The following is a 7072-nucleotide window of genomic DNA, read 5'->3' on the forward strand; positions in this document are numbered from 1 at the left end:
TAATGTAACTTTTATTCTCATTCTTTTTTTTTACTATTAAAAATTGTTAGTCTTATTAAGTTCTTAAAGTAATGGTCCTTATGTTCTTGGATTATAAACTACATGATTTATTTTTTGATATGGGATGCAAATACCCGATAACACAATATAACAACAAAATACAGAATCTCATATAAGCGAAAATTGAATATCGTCTTTTTCACGATGAACTTTTGAATGAAAATATGCAGCATACTTCGAGTAGAGACACTCTTTTATAAAGTGGTTCTTCTCCAGTGCTCTCAAGCACCTCTTCAAAAGGTCCAATAATTGCATAATATATTGTACATGCAAAAAATTGCATTGAAATCCTATTGTGATCTTTGGTAACAGTCACAAATCCTTGATATTGCTATAGCGTCTATTATCATAATTTTTGGAACATCACCAACATTTACCATCAAGACTCCATTTATTGGAAAAACATGTATCCATGGATCATTTTCTGATTTTCAAACCCAAAAACCTCTTGTCACATCTTGAGGAAGGATGGAGATAGTTGATATGTCGGAGTGATGACTTATGTCAATAGCAAATTCAGGTTGGGGACATTTTGTATAATAATTTAAATTGACTCTTTCTGTACCCATAAGCATTAAGTGTTTTTTTATCAATCTCTTTCGCATTCAACCGCTTCAGGAGAATTTTCAATAGTTTTTTCGACAAAATCTTTGCATGATTTTATATATTTGAAAACTTTTTTCTTTCAAATTGGAAGCCAAAACCCCTAGACCTTTTCAAAAAAAACATACATAAACATAAGTTTGTCATGTCACTCATGAATCTTTTTAATTTTTGAGAGAAAGCTTGTTATAAGAGAAATATTTTTTTTGGAGAGTTGATTTTGGTATATTTCAAATTCTTAGTTGGTGGCAATTCAAAAAATTCACGAGCTGTATTCCTAAATTTGAAAGTGCCTCAATAGAAATCTCATGATTAACAATTTAAAATAATCTCCATTCTTCAATAACATCACACACCATGTTCTCAATATTAGGATCATTTCAATTTGATATATCGATCACATGTATACATTCTTTTAAAATATTGTCAACATTAAATCGTTTTTCAGGTGGTAGAATGAATTTCTATGACAAAATTTTAAAGTCCGTTTCAGACAAGTTATTGACACCATGACCTTCGTTTATTAGTGATTTGATACTATTTGAATTCAAGGCAATTGTTGTCCTTTTGAAATCGGCCATTGAAATTTATGAAACTAGAATGATACTTGCCACTAGTTTATCAAGCCGTCAATATCTATCAACTTTTTCTTTTTCACTTGCAAGAGCCTATTTGGACCAGCGTCAACAAAGTGCAGATATTGTTGAAAAGTTAGGTCGGTAGCAGAGATGGTCCGATAGAGAGAAACGAAACAAAAGACATAAAACATAGTAAAAGTTGGACTTTTGGCAACAAGACGAATTCATCAATCTATCTGGATATAAAGTTGATATTTCATAAGAAACCCTCTATCTGGACAGTATATCTCTCAATCTATAATCATAACTACTATCTATGATATGATGTTATTTCATTTGATCACGATACAATTGTATATCTAACCACTAATGCAATTTTTCTTTAACTATTGTGTTTCTTTAATTTATATCTTTATAGAACATGTGACATCTTCACACTTTAAAAACGATATAATAATTATTGTTTCTTAGTTTAATATATATTTTAATGCATTTCTGGATCAAAGTAATGAACACACTGCCTCTTCTCAAATTCAACAGCTATCAATTTCACCAATGATTTTGCATGATCATGGTAAATGCAAATCTAATTATATGTTTGAGATTATCATACAATTATACATTTTTACGATAGCATATTGTTAAATCGCCTATTTATATGACATAATGTTAGATGGTATACACAATAACTCAACAACTGTTGAAGTTCTCCTTATACCAACGTTACCATCTAATGGTCATGATGATGGTAAATTCGAGCCTTCTCTTTTATGTTTAATACATATCATTAATTTTGCAATTCGAATTCTTTTAATGTAAGTTTTATTCTCATCCTTTTTTTTACTATAAAAAATTGTTAGTTTTATTAAACTCATAAATTCACGGTTCTTATGTTCTTGAAATATAAACTACATGATTTATTCTTCAATATGCGATGCAACACCCAATAACACAATATAACATCAAGGTAAAAAATCTCATATCGGCGCAAATTGAATATCGTCTTTTCCCCGATGACCTTTTGAATAAAAATGTGATGCATACTTCGAGTAGAGACACTCTTTATAGAATGATTTCTTCTCCAATGCTCTCAAACATTTCTTCAAAAGATCCGATAATTGTACAATATATTGTACCTACAAAAAATTGCATTGAAATATTATTGTGATCTTTGGTAGCAGTCACAAATGCTCAATACTCCTATAGCATCAATTATCATAATTTTTGGAGTATCTCCAATATTTATCATCAAAACTCCATTTATTGGAAAAACATGTATCCATGGATCACTTTCTGATTTTCGAATCCAAAAACCTCTTATCACTCTTTTTATAAAATTTTTTACTTTTCTTTTTATCATATTTTTCATCTTTGTTAGAATTTCTATGTCTTTTATATTTTTTATCTTTTATATTTTTCTTTTTGTATGCTGAAGGTGATTTAATTCTTTTGATACCAAATGCTTCACAAAATGATCCTACTTCTTTTGTTTTGGAACCGTATTTAATTTGAAGTTTTAATTCTGAACATAATATTAAACCTTCTTTTTTAACAAAAGCAAATAATTGTCCAAAAGTAATATTTTCGAATGAAATAACATCTGTTCCCATTTCTTTTTGTAAATTGTCCATTATTCTTTGTGAAAATAAACTTGGTAATCCTGTAATAAATCTTTCTTTCCAAAATGAAGCATTACAATCTGGTCTTCTTAATACATTTGTTAAAAACATATCTTTATACCATCTAAAATCTGACAAAGTTGGACATCTTAAATTTGTTAAAAATGTTTTATTTGCATTTAACTCTTCTTTTGGATTTCCTACAAAATACATTACTATGGTAACAATTAAAAATTCTGCAGCATCTGATTGTACTTGGATATTACCTTGATCATCTTCTACTTCTATTGTATGATCTAATATTGATAATTTATCTTGAAGTGTTAAGGCATTGTCCCACCAATTTTTTAATTGTCCGGTAAATCCTGATACTAATAATGTTGCAATATTTCTTTCTTGAATATTTTTTAACTTATAAGCTAGTCTAGCCATTCCCATTTCTTGTAAAGTGTTTAATACTTCATATTCTGCTCTTCCATCTTTATTCCATTCATAAATTGAATTTCCATCATATTTTGTGGTATGAAATTTTGATCTTTCTTCATATTGAATATCTGGGGGACTAGGTCTTGGATAATAATTTCTAGTGCTTACTGTTTGCCAATCTTTTTTATTACTTTTAAAAGGTCTTCTTCTTCTTATTTTATTTATTTGATTGTTATCTTCTTCTTTAAATTGCTCTTCTATAGGTAAAATTATATCTTCATCATTTTCCGAGTAGCTTGATTCTTCTGATGATATTTCTTCATTTATTATATTATCTAATGTATTTATTCTAGGAGTTTGAGTCTGAGCTTCTGTTGTTAGGCTTTGCAATGTTTGAGATATTCTATTTAATATATTATCTGTATTATTTATTCTTTGAGTATTAACACTTTGAATTAATTCTTGCTCTCTATCTCTTGTTAAGCTTCTAGGTTGAAAATGTGGTGCTAAAACATCATTAGGAAATTTTGTAACTGGTTTCTGAATACTGTCTATTTTAGTACTTATTACTTCTATATGTTGTAATATAGTATGAAGAATTTGATTTGTGTAATTATTTTGCTGATATAATTTTTTAATATCATCTAGATTCACATTATTGCTAGTACTACTTGCTTCTGCTTCTCGTCCTTTTTTGAAAGGGGATGCAATAACTTCTCCTTGTCCTAAATTAATTTTTACTTCTTGTAATGGAGGATGAATTGAGGTTACTACTTGATCGTCTTTTAATTTCCATTTTTTATATAAACTAGTTTGAACATTTATCTGTGGCGTATTATATATATCAATTATTCCTATTTTTGAAATATAGAATGATAACCAAGTAAAGAAGGGAAAATCAAATTTTCTATTTTCTAATTCTTTTTTCCATTCTAATATTAATTTTTCTTTACATTCTGGCGATAATTGAAAAAACCAAATTCTTTTTTCTGTATTTTCTTCATCATCAAAATCTTCTTGTAAATATTTATGATTTATTCTATATTCTTTACTTATTACATTTATTTCACCTCGCATTTGAGAATGAGTTGGGGAAAATTCTGATTTATTTTGATTGATTACTTCTGGAACAGGAGTTTTAAATTTAAATGTTGAGGAACTTTCTGAAATAAAAGTTGTATCAATTGATTCATAACTAGATCTTCTAGCCGGAATCCATGAATGTCTTGAAGTTGAAGATCTTTCTCTAAATGAAGAAAATCTTAACAAAACTTTTCCATCAGGTTCTTCTATAATATCTTCTATATTTGTCTGCTCTATGTTTCTTGGTGCTTGTGGATTTTGAATTATAAATTCATTAGGTATACTTATTTCGTTCCATTTTAATCTTTTAGGAGTATAAGTAGTAGGTCTATCTGCATCAACTTGTAATAATGTTGTTTCATCTTTTAAAGTTGGAGTCATGATAAATTTTGGATTTAATTGAGAAGACAATGGTCTATAATACATTCTATAAATTATAGCAAAATTCTTAGTATGTTTTTCAAATTCATCACCTTGTAAATGAATATCTAATATTACTGAATTCAAAACATGTGGATCTATTAAATCAACTGAAAAATTTGGAGCACAATTAAAGTAAATTGGTCCATTACATACATTTGTTTGAATCATAGATAAAAGAGAGGTTTTATATCTTTTGAGTCTCGTATCTCTTAAAGCTAGATATATAGGAGCATCTACTCCTAGATGGAATAAAGGTTTAACTGCAACTTGAATTAAGCCTATATGAATATATCTATATCCTTTACTAAGATATTTTTGAATTGTATTATGATTTAATAACGGAATTGTTTGATATTCCTCTTGAATAGAAATTGTTTCTTCATGTGTTTTAACTGATAAAGCTGTTTTGAAATCTAAGGGTCCTATTCTGTAAATATGTTCTATTTTTTCTTCTGGAATAGTCCAATCTGAATTATTTACAGGCATATGATATTCATGACTTTGTACTGTATTTGCTTGTTTTGAATTAGATCCTATCTTAAATTGTCTAAGAAATGCAGCCATGTTTAATATTTTATTTAGTCTTTTATCTTATCAGGAACAACCGAGCCTATGCGTGGAACATCCTATCTTGGACTTACCAACCGACTTACAAAGCTTCAAAATCTTACCAATGATAAGATAAAATCGTAAATGAAATATATAACATAAAAGCATAAATTAGAAATTTAATATAAGAAATAATTCAAAATTTAGCAATAACTGTAATCTGGCTCTGATACCAGAACCAACCCAGGCATATGAAAGCATATAAAATTTTTATAAACTTGAGAAATAAGACTTACAAATAATCAGAGTGACCTTTGCAATGGAAGCTTTATATTTCAGAGGCTTTTGGATGAGATCAAACTTCGAACTTTTATTGAACTTCTTGAATTAAAGGCCGTACAAAGAAATATAAAAACTGGAAGAGGAAGGTTTACAGAGAGAAATTCTTAGAATTGCTAAAAGACTCGATGCCCTTCCTTTTGATATTGAATCCTATTTATAGAGACTTCTTTCTTTGAATTTCATTTGCATTTTCATGCCGACACTTTCATTTGAACGTCATTTGCTTTTCTTGCCGACACCTTATCTTCTTGTAATTGGTCCTTTTGAGATTCTTATCTTATCTTGAAATCGGCATCTTTGAGATTGGCCGACAACTTTATCAAAAGTCTGTCGGGTCTTGAGCACATGGGCCACCGAAAGGATCAAAAGTGGATTCTGATGATGATCCGGCTGACTCACCTTTTTTGTCTTCTTCCTTTTTATCTTGATTTTGCAAATAATTCAGATATTCTTTGAGCATTTCTGGGTTTTACATCATCTTTTTCATCAGGAAATCATTTGCAACTGTTTCCGTTGTTGAGCAGCTTTCTTTTTCTTTCTTTTGTGGGGTTGTTGGAATGTTAACTCGTTTGGTATTTTGCTGATTTGGATTGGTCCATTTGAGCTTATCTCCTGTTTCCAAGAATCTTAAAACATTTCTCTGGTCACAGAATTCTTGATTGAATCCTATCCACCATTTGATCTTGAATTCTCGAACTAGTGACATTGGAAGTGGTTTTTCAAGTTCTTGATGAATTTTTATACTAGCAAAAAGTCAGATGGTATATTTTTTGAAATAACTAGAAGATCTAGTTATGAATCAATTGATACAACTTTTATTCTAGAAAGTTCCTCAACATTTAAATTTGCTTGTGAGGGATGGAAAAATTCATTTTTTGAAATGTGAGGAACGAAACAATTCATTTTGTAAAATGTTAGGGACGAAAAAATTCATTTTGTGAAATGTGAGGGGCTATGAATCAGATTATGTAAAAATTTGATTTGACTATATAGCATTTGTAAATAATAGATAAAAATTCATCAGAATCCACTTTTGATCCTTTCGGTGGCCCATGTGCTCAAGACCCGACAGACTTTTGATAAAGTTGTCGGCCAATCTCAAAGATGCCGATTTCAAGATAAGATAAGAATCTCAAAAGGACCAATTATGGGAAAATTTATTAGATCCTATCTTAAATTTTATATTAACAAATGCTATATGAATTACAAAATTGATGAATACATACATGTGATTGATATAAATTGTCCCTTGTACAGTACTTCTTGTTAGAAAAATTTCAACTACAACTACAGAAAATGGTTTTGACGTGAAGATTCACTTTCCTTAAGAAAATTTGCCCCCACTATTCTACTACCGAGTTTCCGACAATTCCCTTCAGGAATAACAAA

Source organism: Coffea eugenioides, chromosome 5, assembly GCF_003713205.1.
Source record: "Coffea eugenioides isolate CCC68of chromosome 5, Ceug_1.0, whole genome shotgun sequence".
Taxonomy (NCBI): Eukaryota; Viridiplantae; Streptophyta; class Magnoliopsida; order Gentianales; family Rubiaceae; genus Coffea; species Coffea eugenioides.